Here is a 17,497-nt window from a genome sequence, read left to right as displayed (position 1 = left end):
TGTGCCGAAATTAATTTGTAATACGTTTTTGTAACACAGAAGGTTTTACCAGAGAAACGCAACTCAATATTTATTGCCCAGATTGTCTAGTTTCTAGAAATATCCCACATGTGGCTCTAGTACTAATGGACTGAAGAGAATAAGCCTCAGAAACAAAGGAGCACCTAGAGGTTTTTGGGGCCTCCTTTTTTTAGAATATATTTTAGGCACTATGTCAGGTTTGAAGAGGTCTTGTGGTGCCAAAACAGTGGAAACTCTCCAAAAGTGACACCGTTTTGGAAACTACACACCTCAAGGAATTTATCTAGGGGTATAGTTAGCATCTTGACCCCACAGGTCTTTTGCTATATTTATTGGAGTTTGTCTGTGAAAATGAAAGTCTACTTTTTCTCTGAAAAAATATAAAAAAATTAATAAAGAATAAAAGTTTGTAAAGCTATTTTCCCTGATTACGGCAATACCCCTATGTGGTAATAAACTGCTGTTTGGACCCACGGCAGAGCTCAGAAAAGAAAGAGCGCCATATGGATTTTGGAGCGCAGATTTTGCTGGATTGGTTTTCAGTGCCATGTCGCTTTTGCAACGCCCTGGAGACCAAAACAGTGAAAACCCCCCCAAAAGTGACCCCATTTTGGAAACCCCACAGGTTTTCTTAGTGGAATTAGACCGTGAAAATGAAAATCTACTTTTCGGAAAAAACATAGAAATGTTTAATTTTTACAATGAATAAAGGAGAAAAAGAACCCCAAAATTTGTAAACCAATTTCTCCTGATTACGGCAATACCCCATATGTGGTAATAAACTGCTGTTTGGACCCACGGCAGGACTCAGAAGGAAAGGAGCAATATTTGGCTTTTGGAGCTCAAGTTTAGCTGGCATAGTTTTTGGGTGTCATGTCGCATTTGCAAAGCCCCTGAGGTACCAAAATAGTGGAAACACCCCAAAACTGACCCCATTTGGGAAACTACACCCCTTAAGGAATCGGTATAGTGAACATTTTGACCCCCCCAAAGGTCTTTTGCAGAATTTATTAGAATAAGGCCTTATTCACACGAACGCAGCGCTTTTTGTGCGTTGCAGTACCGTGTGTCATCTGTATTTGGTGCGTGGCTGCGTGATTTTCGCGCATGTGGCATCGTTTGACACTCTTGTTTTTATGTTTAGAATCGGAAATGAAGGAGGTGGTTTTATTTTTCCCTTCATTTCTTTAACAACTGTTGCGCGAATCACGTGCAGCACACGGAAGTGCGTCCGTGTGCCACGCGTGATTTTCACGCACCCATTGACTTCAATGTTGTGCGAAAAACGCTCAACTATAGGACATGTCGTGAGTTTTACGCAGCGGACACACACACAGCGGACTGTCTGAACGGCCCATTGAGTTACATAGGTCCGTGCGACGCGCGTGATTTTCACAGGCTTATCATGGATGTTAAATATGCTCGTGTGAATAAGGCCTTAGGCCGTGAAAATGAATATCAAAATTTTTTCCACAAAAATATTGAACTTTCTCATTTTCACAAAGGATAAAGGAGAAAAAGCATCCCTACATTTGTAAAGCAATTTATCCCAAGTACGGCAATATCCCACGTGGTTATAAATCGTTTTCATTAGAAATTAATTAACCCGTTCAGGACTGATCTTTTTTTTGCTTTTTCATTTCAATTTTTCCCTCCCCGCTTTTCAAGGGCCATAAAAAAAAAATATTTTTCCGTCAGTAGATTGGTGTGAGGGCTTATTTTTTGCGGGAGGAGTTGTAGTTTCTAGTGACACCATTTAATGTACTGGGAAACTGAAAATAAAATTCTTTGCAGGCTGAAATTGGATTCCTCCATTGTTTTTTTGCGTTTCGTTTTTACTGCTTTTACCTTGCGGTAAAAAAGACAACTTCATTTTTTTCTGACACTTTTTCTATGATTAATGTGATACCAAATTTATACATTTTTTATTCTATATTTTACTACTTTTACGAAGTAAAAACTATTTGTTAAAAAAAAAACGTTTTGATTCACCACATTCCAAGAGCCATAACTTTTTTTTTTTTTTTTGGTCGATTGAGTGGTGGGAGGGCTTATTTTTTTGCAGGACGAGCTGTAGTTTTTATTGGTACCATCTTTTTGTGACTAAAAAAAACCAGCGATTTTGGCATTTTAAATTCTTTATTTTTTTACGGCGTTCACCGTGCGAGTTAAATAATGGTATAGTGTAACAGTTCGGACTTTTACAGATGCAGCCATACCAATTTTGTTTATTTTTTACATTACTTTAAAGGAAAAATGGGAAAGGTTTTTTTTTTTTGGACTTTAAATATTATATATTTTTTTCACTAATAATAACTTTATTTATTTTTGTACACATTTTATTAGTACCCCTAGGGGAGTTGAACCAGCGATCATTAGATCGCTGGTACAATACACTGCAATACGAATGTATTGCAGTATAATGTCATTTTTACAGGCTCCTGTAACAGCGCGATCGCTGTTCCTGTCCATTAGTCCCGGGTGTCAGCTGCTGTAATACACAGCTGACACCTGCAGCATATGGAGCGGGCTCCGCGCGTGAGCCTACTCCATATATAAACCCCCCCATATATAACATGCTCTTAAGTCGTGGCGGGCCCGAAGGGATTAATGTGCAGCGGATGGTGCAAATTGGAAATTAAATTTTTCCACTGATATATATATATATATATATATATATATATATATATAAAATGTCATATATGTGGATGTAAGCTGGTCTTTGGGCACGCTGTGGGGCTCATAAGCGAGGGAGTGCCATTTGGCTTTTGGAGCACAGATTTTGCTTGGTAATAGTTCTGTTTGGGGTTTTGCTGGTATTTTAGTTTATAACGTGGGGGCATATTTAAGCTGTGCGGAGTACATCAGGGCATAATAAGAGGGAATAATAATGCGGTAAATAAATAATCATAGATATGTGGTCAGTGTCGCACTGATAAATGGTGCCCAATCTTATCCGCTTTTGGAACACTCTGCACAATTTCTGTCACTATAATCTGAGAGCCAGAACGTATTCAATTTTTTTCTTGCATTAAACTTGTACCAATGAAAACTACAGATTGTAGGGTACATGTGATTTTTTTTTTTTTTTTGGCAAGCAAGGTGACAAAAAAAACATAAATTCTGACAGTATTTTTTGTCTCTTTTTTTTATTTTTTTTACATTGTTCACCGTGAGCTATAAATGACATTTTACTTTGTTCTGCGGGTCGATACGATTACAGCGATACCAGATGTATATCGTTTTTTTAATGTTTTGTGGCGTTTGCCCAATAAAATCACTTTTCTATAAAATAATTTTTTGTCACCATATTTTGAGAGCCATAACTTTTTTCTAGTAAAAAAAAGCTGTGGCTTGTTTTTTGCGGAACGGGTTGTAGTTTTTATTGGTACTATTTTGGGGTACATGCGACTTTTTGATCACTTTTTATTCTATCATTTGGGATGGGTGGTGAGCAAAAAAATAGTAATTCTGGCATTGTTTTTTAATGTTTTTCTTTTGCGGTGAAAAATATTATATTTTTATATTTTTGGGTCGTTACGAACGCGGTGATACCAAATATCTTTACTTTTTTAACGGTTTAATTTTTTTACTATAATAAAAGACTTATATCGAAAAAAAAACTATTTTTTTGTTTTTGTAATTTGTAACTTATTTTTACCTTTTTTTTTTTATAAAACATTTTTATTACTTTTATTTATTTTTTTTTACTTGAAGACCGGCAGCACTGATAGCTGGTATAATACATTACACTACGTAGGTAGTGTAATGTATTATAAACTGTCAGTGTGACATTGAGAGTCACACTGACGGGAAGCCTATGAGGACCAGCCTCCGGTCTTCATAGGCTTCCGTGCATGGCAGACCCCTAAGCCGTTGTATGGCCCCTGGTTTTGCCATGACAACCGACGGCAGCACCCACAATCGGTCCCTAGGAAAGTTTGTTATAGCAACAATCCGGTCCCAATCATGTCTCGGGGACCAGAGGCAGGGGTTAACAGCGCGATCCGGGTGTCACCGCTACTCTGAGACACCCGATCGCGCTTTAACACCCACCATAAATTCACGTCGGCGCTGCATAGAGCCCAGCAAGTGCCAACGTGAATTTACAGTGGGCGGTCGGGAAGTGGTTAAAATGTCTCCAAACTGCCGGGACCACTTGACCACGGGTGCAATTGGGCTGCCCATGCAGTGACGACTAAGTTGCTTTATTTCAAATACTGGCATAAATACGGGTACTTTGTCACACGTATTTGACCCGTATTCCACCCGTATTTACGGACCGGTTTTCTCTGCAAAATTTCCTTGCACTAATCGGCAGCACTTTCTCTCTCTCAGTGCTGGATAGAGAGAAGGGGCAGCCATTTCGGGCAGAGTTTCCGCAGCGGAAAAACAGCAATTGTAAGTAAAGTAAGTTCATACATACCCCGGCAATTGTCTTGGTGACGCGTCCCTCTTTTGACATCCAGTCGACCCACCTGGATGACGCGGCAGTGTATCTGACCGCTGCAGCCTGTGATTGGCTGCAGCAGTAACATGGGATGAAATGTCATCCCGGGAGGCCGGACTGGAGGAAGAAGCAGGTAAGTTAACTTTTAATACTATTAACTCCAGCGGTAGTCACTGTCCCGGGTGCTGAAAGAGTTACTGCCGATCAGTTAACTTTTTCAGCACCCTGGACAGTGACTATCCTCTGACGTCGCCTAGCAACCCTCCCGTAATTACGGGAGCCCCATAGACTTCTACGGGCCTGCCCGAGCCGTAATTACGGCCTGAAATAGGCATATTTTTTAACGGCACGATCTAATGATCGCTGGTTAAAGTTCTAGGGGAACTAATAAAATGTGTAAAAAAAAAATAATTTTAAATTACATATATTTTCAGGAGTATCAAATTTTTTTCAAATTTAAAAAAACAACAACCCTTTTCCCATTTTTCCCCAAGCACAATGTAAAAATAAAAAAATTGGTATCGCTGCGCCCGTAAAAGTCTGAAACTATTACAATATAGCATTATTTGACTCTCTCAGTGAACGGCGAAAAAAACAAACCAGAATCGTTGTCTTTTGGTCAAAAAATGAAATAAAAACTGATAAAAAAAATTGTATGTACCAAGAAATGGTGCTAATAAAAACTACAGCTCGCCCCGCAAAAATTAAGCCCTTACACTGCTTAAATGATGGAAAAATAGTTATGGCTCTCAGAATGTGGTGAAAATGAATAAATATTTTTTTTTAACAAATAGTTTTTTCTTTGTAAAATATGACATTTTTTCCTATTTTCTGTTGTCTAAAACCTGGGTGCGTATTATATTCAGGTGCGTGTTATAGTCCGAAAAATACGGTATACAGCTTTAAAAAAAATGCCTTTCAAAGGTTTACATAGCCTTTAAAGAGGCTCTGTCACCAGATTCTCAAATCCCTATTTCCCCTATTGCATGAGATCGGCGCTGCAATGTAGATAACAGTAAAGTTGTTTTTTTTTAAAAAACGTTCATTTTTGGCCAAGTTATGAGCTATTTTATATATATGCAAATGAGGTTTGAAATGGACAACTGGGCGTTTTTTTTTTCGTTCTGTCCAACTGGGCGTGTATTGTGTTTTTAACTGGGCGTGTTTACGTGTATGATGCTGACCAATCAGTGACCAGTCAGCGTCATACACTCCTCTACATTTATTTACACAGCAGCGATGTGCAGCCACATAAACAGAGATTAACGTTAATCAAGTGTCCTGATAATGAATACACATAAAATCCAGCCTGGACGTCATGTGTATTCAGAATCCTGACACTTCTGAATCTTTTCTGTGAGACTCCGACAAGGGAAACGAAATCTCGCGAGATTACGGAGGTAAACGAGATTTCGTTTCACTTGCTAGAAATCTCAAAGAAAAGAGTCAGAAGTGTCAGGATTCTGAATACACATGACGTCCAGGCTGGATTTCATGTGTATTCATTATCAGGACACTCGATTAACGTTAATCTCTGTGTATGTGGCTGCAAATCGCTGCTGTGTAAATCAATGGAGATGAGTGTATGATGCTGACTGGTCACTGATTGGTCAGCGTCATACACATAAACACGCCCAGTTAAAAACACAATACACGGCCAGTTGGACATAACGGAAAAAAAACGCCCAGTTGTCCATTTCAAACCTCATTTGCATATATATAAAATAGCTCATAACTTGGCCAAAAATGAACGTTACTGTTATCTACATTGCAGCGCCGATCACATGCAATAGGTGATAGGGATTTGAGAATCTGGTGACAGAGCCTCTTTAAGGCCCAAACTAGGTTGAGTCCATAAGGGTTTAAACTTTAAAGCCCCTTTCACATGGTCAATCTTTTGCTTCAGAATTTGTAAACCAAAATCCGGAGTGAATCCAAAGCATAAATCTTTCCAGTATACTTTTTCTCTGTGTGTGTGTTTCTCTGTGTATTCTTGGAAGATCAATGAAATGAAGAACTATGAAAGATCAAGTGAAAGGAAAAAATCCAATTGGAAATAAATATTTCTAATTGTTTAATTAAAATCATATTTTTTTTCTATAGTGAATTTATAAAATTTTTCTTTTTTTAGCAAAGTAAGTTTTGGCACAAAAATAACAGAAAATAAAGTGTGAAAGTATAACAACTTTCAACAAACTTCTGACATGTCATAGTGACATGTCAGAAGTTTTGAACGGTGGGGGTCCGAGCATTGAGACCCCCACCGATCGCTAAAATGAAGCAGCAGAAGCCCTCGGCTGAGCTCTGAGCCACTTCGTTTCTAAACGGCTTTTTTCGGAAAGCCGATGTAACAGTGTTCGGGCCCATTCCGAGAAAAGGCGATCAGAAACCAAGCGGCTCAGCGCTCACCCGAGCGTTTCTGCCGCTTTATAGTTACATAGTAGATACATGAACTTACATGTGATCGGTAACCGGTTAGTCTTGCGTGTCAGAGCCCCGCAGGACCCGCTGTCACTGAGCCCAGCAGGTCCGTGGGACTGACGGATTCAATGAATAGTGCTAGATACAGCTGCTCTGTATAGAGAATACAGAGCAGCTGTATCAATAAAACGTATCCACAAAGTTACACAAAACACACTGGTACACCTTTTTATTAATAAAAATTTGCCTTTCAAAGGTTTATATAGCCTTTAAGTGACCTTTTCAAGAACCATGTGAGTATGGCTGGCAGACTTTACAAAGTTCAGGCCATTGAAATTGGGCATCAGCAAATGGCATTAACTTTTATTCGATTAAAACCCTTTTGTAGGGTTAAAATGAGAGTAAATGTCAGCGCTAATCCAGCTGTGAGAGAAATAATTCTGAATATATTTCATATGAGGCTCATTTGGAGGTGGTGGGTTGGGATATAACCATATTTATTCATGTATATCTTTGGTCCTACTGAACAGAGCAGAAGGGGGGTTATTTCATGCATAAATGCAGTAAGTTATAATGCAGAACATTCCGCATCCATCTGTCAGTCTGCCACCAGCCTTTTTAATAAGCGGACTTGCTATTTTTGTGACTACATTCATGGTTTAGTTTTACGTTTATACAGGAATCCGAGGTAAAGTAGATGTTACAGATAAAGTAGAAGTTGAATAACTGTCGGACGTTACACGAACGGTTTTTCCGTAAAAGAACCTTCCACACTGAAAGATCGTTCATCCTTTGCTCGGGGACTAAAATGTGTATGGCTGCGTCGGCATAACGGTCGTTCACAAGACGATCGTCCTAAAGTTGTTCAACCATGGACCTCCGTCTATCTAATATGTGTGGCCACCTTAATTTTATTTTTAGTCAGGGCATGAAAGGTTGTGTCTCTTTACTACCAACCACGACCTTGGTTTAATTGGTTACTATTGGAGTAGATATTTTCTTGTTTTTCTTTCTTTATTTAGGGGGAGCATTAGTAAGATTAATGTTTTATATGCTAGCCTTAATAAACAATTAGTTGGAGTAAGATTCAACAAATTAAGTAGTATACGCCTCTTAATTCGTTTGTTGCATCATTTGGCAGGCCGGCGCAAGGTTCGGGGGTGTTCACCGTCCATTCCCCCCTAACTATCGGACATAAAATCAATATATTCATCTCACTTCTCCTCTTTGCTTTTCCCCACCGGACCCCCTCAGGCTCCCTCAGAGTCCTTTTGGCTCATAACATAACGTCCTGATGCTGCCTTGCGTTAGTACGTTGTATGAGCCGCAGCACGCCAAGGGGACCCGGTGAGATAAGTTTGTTTTTTTTGTTTTGTTTTTTTTTTAATTGTGGAAGGGGGTGGTACAGCGCCCGGCATGGGCTTCTACCTTGCTATGCTCCACAGAGTAAAGTCTACGTCAGCTAGTATCATGCTGCGCTATTGTCTCCGGTAAAATCACGGACACCCTGACGAAACCTATTAAAGCCAATGGGTTCCGTCGGTGTCCATTGTGCAACTGAACCGTTGCTTCCGTTTTTTCTTTGTTCTACTCCTCTGACGGTGCAGAACAATAGAGCACGCCAACACAGGTGTGAACCAAGCCTTAGCTGTATGAGTGCTTATTTTTTGTTGGATGACTTGTTGTTTTTATTGGTTCAATTTTAGCGTACATACGTCTTTTGGAAGGCAGGATGAATAGAAAACAGCAATTCTGGCGTTTTTGTTTTTTATTTTGCTTTTTACGGCGTTCACTGGGCAGGTTAAATAACGTAACAATTTCATCGTTTTCCTTTCATAATTTTTTTTTTCTTATGATTTTGCTTTTTTAATATGAACTTTTATTGATCCTTTTCTTTTTTTTCTTATTTAGTCCCACTACTCTGCGATCATTTGATTGCGTTTTGATACGCTGCAATACCATTCCGTAAAATCTGACTGCCAGCTAAATAGACATACGCAGAAGGCAGACCTGGGGGCCTTTGCTATGCCCCCAGCTTCTATTGAAACCTCGGCACCCCGTGATCGGGGTTGCCTAACGGGTGACAGAGGGAGCCCCCGCCCTCTGGAATTATTTAGATGCCGCTGTGGCTATTGACCGAGGAAGTTTCTGCACAGAATACAGTTGCGGAAATTCCGCAGCTTTTACGCTATGTGGGAACTCAGCCTAAGGGATCGGAGGTAACTCTGATACCAACCGTTAGAGCAAGAGCCTGACTGTCTTCAGACAGCCCGGCACCTGCTCTAGCTGGCAGGGGACACCCATGCCAGGCTGATGACCATGCCCTGAAAAGGCGGCACTGTGACATAAGTACTCTTAATCACCACTGTGAAAAGGCATGTGGGCAGACATTAAGGTGTTAAACAAATACATATTTTTAATGTTTGCATATATCTTGGCACCTGCAGTGTGCTGCAACAATTTTGTGACAGGTCAACACATGTGAACGCTGCAGATGTCCCATTTTTATGACGTGTCATCGCTAGAGGCCGGTAAACACAGACCGGCTGGGGTAACAGGGAAGTTTCACCACAGGAGCGCCAGGGGACGGGTAAAGTCAATATGCTGCGAGCACTTGATTGCAGATTTCTTCTCCATTTTTAAAATCCGCAACAAATCTGCACATTTCATGTCCGAAATTGACATGCAGTAGATTTTGAAATCCACACTGTAGGTCAAATTCCATGCGGAAAAATTCTGCATGGAATAAGTGATAAATGTTAATCTTGGAAATACCTCTTTTGAGGAGTTGCCCAGAAGTACAATATGTATTAAAAATTCTGCATTGTGGCATGCCACAATAGACAGACAACCGTGCACCTGAAGTAAAACTAACAAATATGTCATTGTTATAATGGCCAGTGCTGTGTTGTCTGTAATAGGGTTGCACGATGCATCGAAATATCGATACTATTTTGATGCCGTGCACCCTCAAACAGTTCAATACCGTTAATTCATGTATTTTGATACTAAGCTGTGCGGCCGCGCAGCTTAGTATTGTAACACATGATTTTAGTCAGAGCGGGGCTGCGGCTGTGAAATACAGCCATTGCCCGCTCCTGACAGGTGTGCACTCGCGCAATGATGTGATGCGGCAGGCACTGCACTAATGATCGCTAGCACTCAAGACAGAGAACATGGCGGGCGCACTGCAAAGCATCCCTATGTTCTTGGTCGTCAGGGCAGACAATACACAGGCTAATGTACTGGCATATAGATACATGCCAGTACATTTAAGTTTAAAAAAAATCAAATAAAGTAATGTTAAATAAAAATGTAAAAAAAAATACAATTTTTTTCAACAAACATTCAAATAAAAGGCTCAATACATAAAATATACACGTATTTGGTATCGCTGCGACCGTAATACCCTGCACAACAAATTTATGGCGTTATTTATGATTTGTACGCTGTAAAAAAAAAATGCTTTCTTTCACTTATTAATGTGAGGCAATAGGTGTTATGAATTTAGTATCTCCATGTGCCTTACATTAATAGTCATTAACCCCATCATGTACCTCACACATTAACCCAATGTTGTCCATTATGACAGTGAGAAACATAATGGGGTTAATTACTATTAATGTGAGGCACATGGAGGTTCAAAATTCATCACACCACATGCCTCACATCAGAAAATGGAAGAACTTTAAAAAAAATTATTATTGGCAGAGTATCGTTTTGGTATCGAGAATCGCAATACTATACAAAGTATCGATATTGAAGTCCAAATTCTGGTATCGTGACAACCCTAGTCTGTAATGTTTTCAATGTAAGGACATGAATGTGGGTGGGACTTGCTGTGTTGTGATTGACAGCTCTGTTCTGTGGCCCTGGTGCACGATTCTGTGATTGGTGAACATTGAACACAGTGCTATCTGCATTATAAAACAACATTTTCACACACATATATATATATATATATATATATATATATATATATATATATATATATATGTTTAATATAGCGATGATGAGAATTCTGCAGGTGGTGTGCACCTTTTGCTACTAAGCAGCACGTGCAAACACAGCAGATGGTCAGAAAATCTATAGGTGTAATCATACCCCCTCTTACAATGGACTGGCATGAGCATAAGCATTGTTTACTGTTTACATCTGCCGGAGCAACCCAGGGTTGTTTATCTTGATTCCTGTCTATTAATCCCTTAACGCTATGTGACGTAATAGTCCGTCACAGGCGTTGTCCTGTTAACGCAAACTTACGGACAGGGGCGTAACTAGGAAAGACTGGGCCCCATAGCAAACTTTTGACTGGGGCCCCCCCTCCCCTGGGTGTCACACAACCCCCCCCCCCCCTTGTAGATAGTGCCTTTTTTACAGCCCCCCTGTAGATAACGCCATACAGCGCCCTCTGTAGATAACGCCATACAGCGCCCTCTGTAGATAACGCCATACAGCGCCCTCTGTAGATAACGCCATACAGCGCCCTCTGTAGATAAAGCCATACAGCCCCCTCTGTAGATAGCGCCATACAACCCCCTCTGTAGATAGCGCCATACAGCCCCCTCTGTAGATATCTACAGAGGGGGCTGTATGGCGTTATCTACAGAGGGGGCTGTATGGCGTTATCTACAGAGGGGGCTGTATGGCGCGATCTACAGAGGGGGGCTGTATGGCGCGATCTACAGAGGGGGGCTGTATGGCGCGATCTACAGAGGGGGGCTGTATGGCGCGATCTACGGGAGGGGGGCTGTGTGGCGCGATCTACGGGAGGGGGGCTGTGTGGCGCGATCTACGGGAGGGGGGCTGTGTGGCGCGCTCTACGGGAGGGGGGCTGTGTGGCGCGCTCTACGGGAGGGGGGCTGTGTGGCGCGCTCTACGGGAGGGGGGCTGTGTGGCGCGCTCTACGGGAGGGGGGCTGTGTGGCGCGCTCTACGGGGGGGGGGCTGTGTGGCGCGCTCTACGGGGGGGGGCTGTGTGGCGCGCTCTACGGGGGGGGGCTGTGTGGCGCGCTCTACGGGGGGGGGCTGTGTGGCGCGCTCTACGGGAGGGGGGGCTGTGTGGCGCGCTCTACGGGAGGGGGGGCTGTGTGGCGCGCTCTACGGGAGGGGGGGGCTGTGTGGCGCGATCCGGGCCCCCTCAGCTTTTTAATCCGGGTGACACGGGTCCCCTCATGACGCGGGCCCCGTAACAGCTGCTACGACTGCTATAGCGGTAGTTACACCACTGCTCACGGACTATTACGTCACAGCATTAACCGGGTACTGTGTCTGCAGACATGCAGCCTAATAATGGCCTCCTGGTCTGCCACGTACGATAGCCTATTAGGCCCCGCCCACAGACAGGACCAAATAGGCTTGCTGTCAGTGAATGACTGACAGCTCTAATGCATTGCACTATGTGGTTAGTGCAATGCATTTGAGTAAAGATCAGAGGTGCAGGCCTCCATGTCCCCTAGTGGGACAAAAAAAAAAGTTGAATATAAGTGTAAAAAGAGAAGTTTCGAGTTAATAATAACAAACACTGCCTTTTTTTTCTATAATAAGTCTTTTATTATAGGGAAAAAATGAAACCGTTAAAAAAAGTACACCGCAAAAAAATGAAAAACAATGCCATAATCGCAATTTTTTTATCCCCTCACAAAACCTGGAATAAAAAGTGATCGAAAGGTCGCATGTACTACAAAACCGTACCAATAAAAACTACAACCCGTCCCGCAATAAATAAGTACTTAGTTCTGGCTCTCAGAATATGGCGACACAAAATGTGCAGTGTCCAAAAGCGAATAGGATCGGGCACCATTTATCAGTGCGACACTGGCCACATATCTCTGAAATATTATTTATTTACTGCATTATTATGCCCCGATATACTCCGCACACCTTACATATGCCTGCACATTATAAACTGAAATACCAGCAAAACCCCAAACAGAACCACTACGATGCAAAATCTGTGCTCCAAAAGCCAAATGGCGCTCCCTCCCTTCTGAGCCTTACAGTGTGCCCAAACAGCAGTTTACGTCCACATATATGGCATCGCCATACCCGGAGGAACCAGCTTAGCAGTTTACGAGGTGTGGGTCTTCGGTGGCACAAACTGGGCACAACATGTTGTGCACTAAAATGGCATATTAGCGGAAAATTGCTATTTTCGCTTTGCACCATCCGCTGCGCATTAATTACTAATGGAAAAACACCTGTGTGGTAAAATGCTCACTACACCCCTTAAAATACCTCAAGGGGTGTAGTTTCCAAAATAGTGGTCACTACTTGGCGATTTGTTTTACTGTTTGACCTCAGAGCTCTGCCATTGTGGGGCAATGCTGTGAAAATCACCAAAATATACCTCAAATGCGCATGTTTCTCTTCACTTCTGAGCTCTGTCATATGTCCAGGCAAATGTTAAATGCCTTGAGGGGTGTCGTTTCCAAAATGGGGTCACTTCTTGGGGGCTTCCACTGTACTCTGGTACCTTTTTAGGGTTTTGCAAATGCGACATGGCACCCAAAAACCAATCCAGCAAAATCTGTATGCCAAATAGCGCCCCTGCATTTTTGAGCCCTGCTGTGTGTCCAAACAGCAGTTTATGACGACATGTGGGGTATTTCCATACTCTGGAGAAATTGCTTTACAAATGTTGGGGTGCTTTTTCTCCTTTATCCCTTGTGAAAATGAAAAAATTCAGCTTTTTAATGGAGAAATTCCAATAAATTGTGCAAAAGACCAGTAGGGTCTAAATGCTTACTATACCCCTAGATAGATTCCTTAAGGGGTGTAGTTTCCCAAATGGGTCACTTTTAGGGCATGACCAGACGTGGCGGAATTGCTTTGGAATTACACGTTTCTCCATTGCTTTCCACAGCTTTTTAGTTGGATTCGTTTTCACGTTGCGGACAATTCCGCCACGGAGCACAGGCTGCGGTGCGGAATTTGGTGTCCGCAGCATACACTGACTGTTGCGGACGTGTAGCGGACTTGTTGCGGACTCATTGCGGAATTTCTCCATTGACTTCAATAGAGAGTCAAAATTCCGCAATGAAGTCCGCAGATGTTATGTGTGCTGCGGAGCGTATTGGTTTTACTACCATGACATTTCTTCATTCTGGCTGGACCTATGTATTTCTAGGTCTACAGCCAGACTGAGGAAGTCAATGGGGCTCCCGTAATAACGGATGACTACGTGTGTGCACCCGTAATTACGGAAGCGTTGCTAGGCGACGTCAGTAAATAGTCACTGTCCAGGGTGCTGAAAGAGTTAAGCGATCGGCAGTAACTGTTTCAGCACACTTGACAGTGACTTCCGATCACAATATACATCAACTGGTAAAAAAAATAGATTTACATACTTACCAAGAACTCCCTGCTTCTTCCTCTGGTCCGGCCTCACAGGATGACGTTTCAGTCCAAGTGACGGATGCAGCCAATCACAGGCTGCAACGGTCGCTTGGACTGCCGCGTCATCCAGGGAGGTCGGGCGGGAAGTTGAAAGAGGGACGCGTCACCAAGACAACGGCCGGGTAAGTAAGAATTTATTTTACTTTTACTAGGGAAAGGGATGTCCCTTCTCTCTATCCTGCACTGATAGAGAGAAGGGAAGCCCTCTTCACCTGAATACGCAACGGCTAGTCCGCATCAATTTAATGTCCATTTTAGGCAAAGCCGCAACAGAATCTGCACCGCAGATTCTGTGCGGCATTGATGCGGACAGTGTATGCAGAACTCCGCCACGTCTGGGCATACCCTTAGGGGATTCCTACTGTTTTGGTCCCGCGGGCACTTTGCAAACGTGACATGGCACCCAAAAACCATTCCAGCTAAATTTGAGCTCCAAATGGTTCTCCTTCCATTTTGACCCCTGCCGTGTGTCCAAACAGCAGTTTATGACCACTTTTGGGGTATTGCCATAATTGGGAGAAATTGGTTTTCCAATGTTGGGGTGCTTTTTCTCCTGTATGCCTTGTAAAAATTGAAAATGTCGACATTTTATTAGAAAAAAAATTTTGAGTTTCATTTTCACTGCCTAATTCTACTAAAGTCTGCAAAAAAACTGTGGGGTAAAAATGCTCACTATACATCTCGATAAATTCCTTGAGGGGTGTAGTTGCTCATATTGGGTCACTTTTGGGAAGTTTCCACTGATTTTTGTCCCTCAGGGGCTTTGCTAATGCATGGCACCTGAAAATCATTGCAGCAAAACTTGAGCTCAAAAAACCAAATGGCGCTCCACTTCTGAGACCTACAGCGTGCCCAAACAGCTGTTTATCACCACATATGGGATATTGCCGTAATCAGGAGAAATTGCTTTTCAAATGTTGGGTAGTTTTTTCTCCTTTATGCCTTGTAAAAATGGAAAATTTCTATGTTTTTATTGGAAAAAATGTAAATTTTAATTTTCACGGCTTCATTCCACTAAATTCAGCAAAAAACTGTGGGGTCCAAATGCTCACTATACCCCTCTATAAATTCCTTGAGGGGTGTTTCCACTGTTTTGGCATCACGAGGCCTCTTCAAACCGGACAAAGTCTCAAATATATTCGAATAAAACGAAGGCCCCAAAATCCTCTAGGTGCTCCTTTGCGTCGGAGGTCTGTGTTTCAGTGAATTAGCACACTAAGGACCACATGTGCGATATTTCTAAAAACTGCAGAATCCAGGCAATAAATATTGAGTTGCGTTTTTCTGGTAAAACCTTCTGTGTTACAGAAAAAAAAGGATTAAAAATGAATTTCTGCAAAAAAAATTTAATTTGTAAATTTCATCCCTACATTGCTGTAATTCTTGTGAAACGCCTAAAGGGTTAATAAACTTTCTAAATGCTGTTTTGAATACTTTGAGGGGTTCATGTTTTAAAATGGGGCGATTTATGGGGGTTTGCATTGTATGGGCCCCTCAAAACCACTTCACAACTGAACTGGCCCCTGTAATAATAGCCTTTTGAAATTTTGTTGAAAATGTGAGAAATTTCTGCTAAAGTTCTAAGCCTTGTGATGTCCTAGAAAAATAAAAGGATGTTCAAAAAACGATGCCAATCTAAAGTAGACATATGGGAAATGTTAATTAGCATTTATTTTGTGTGGTATTACTGCCTGTCTTACAAGCAGATACGTTTAAATTTAGAAAAATGCTAATTTTTGCAGTTTTTCCCTTAATTTTGGTGTTTTTCACTATAAAATACTGAATGTATCGACAAAATTTTACCACTAACTTAAATTATAATGTGTCACGAGAAAACAATCTCAGAATCGCAGAAAAGCATTCCAAAATTATTACCACATAAAGTGACACGTCAGATTTGAAAAATGGGGCTGCGTCCTGAACGTGCTAACTAGTCCATGTCCTTAAGGGGTTAAACTTAATTTACTAAAAGTCCAGACAGATCCTTCAGGGAGTAATCTGACATTTTCAATGATGGCTTTTTCTTAGAATAGGTAATCAATGAATGATTGTGGGTGTCGGACCCCCACCAATCATCATCCAACGATCATACTTCCTCATAGATTGTAAGCTCTTGCGAGCAGGGTCCTCACTCCCCAGATTTGAATTGTAAATGAACTTTGTCACTATGTAATGTCTGATATTGTTTGTTTCATGTCCCCTCTAAATTGTAAAGTGCTGCGTAATATGTTGGCGCTATATAAATAAAGATTATTATTATTATTATTATAGAAGTCTTCATTATTTATGCAAGCACAGTGACATACGTGAGTGTGGCTGATCCTGGTACTGCAGCTCAGCTTGTTCAGAGGAAAGGGCTAAGAGGGGCTGAGCTGCAGCAACAGGCGAAGACACACTCGTATGTACGGCGCTATTGCTAGATAAACAATGATCGAAGGGGCCATGTCGCTCCAGAAATAACTGCAGCGCCTACGTTCTTATGGTCCGCATGGGGTCCCAGCAGTCGGACACCCCCAAGAATCAGCCATCAATTGAGGAGTCCGGATAACCCCTTAAGGCCATGCACACATGTTGACAGCAGTTTTTTGTTTATTTTCTTGTGCTAAAACGGGAATTGGATCCAAAATTGAAGATCAGTGTAAAGGAAAGCTTTATACCTTGTTCGACACATTCCCAGTTTTGGCAAAAAAAAACAATAAACCACGGCAGAAAGTGAAACTGACCTTAATTTGTTCCCGGCAATGTTCTAAAAGGCCTCCTCCTCCATATTTGTAATTAGTCATTTAGCCGTTTCTGCTAACTGCTCCTTATTGATCTCTAGAATAAATTCTAGAAAAGGTCCCACAGAAAATCCACACCAAAACTAGACCAGTAAAAAAAACGAATGGACACAAACCCACCTGACCCCCTGCAGACCGTCTCAAGGCCGCTGAGCTTTGGCGTGATCCACTTATTTCTTGCGATTCATACTTTGCAATGTCCTTTCGCCGTTAAAATAATCTTTGTCCCTTCTCACAGCCTCATAGCTTTTTTCGTTAAGTGAAGGAAGGGTTAACAAAAATTCCTGTACGTCTTTCTCTCTGCTGGCAAATGTATTTCTTAATAAATCCAGTACTACTAAATGCTTCTGTAACCAGAATGTAATCATGTCCAGTCAGGATCTACAGCATAGCAGGCTGTAGTGAGAGAGAGAAACTGGATTGTGGAG

At 41.7% G+C, this 17,497-nt stretch overlaps 1 protein-coding gene across 2 annotated transcripts in view; it reads left to right on the top strand.

The window, feature by feature from the left end:
- MBD6 (methyl-CpG binding domain protein 6) overlaps nt 1–17,497 on the top strand; it is a 60,166-nt gene that overhangs the window by 20,019 nt on the left and 22,650 nt on the right. The window lies entirely within an intron of this gene.

The sequence above is a fragment of the Rhinoderma darwinii genome, chromosome 2 (assembly GCF_050947455.1).
Source record: "Rhinoderma darwinii isolate aRhiDar2 chromosome 2, aRhiDar2.hap1, whole genome shotgun sequence".
Lineage (NCBI taxonomy): Eukaryota > Metazoa > Chordata > Amphibia > Anura > Rhinodermatidae > Rhinoderma > Rhinoderma darwinii.
This window is presented reverse-complemented; position numbering and strand designations above follow the sequence as displayed.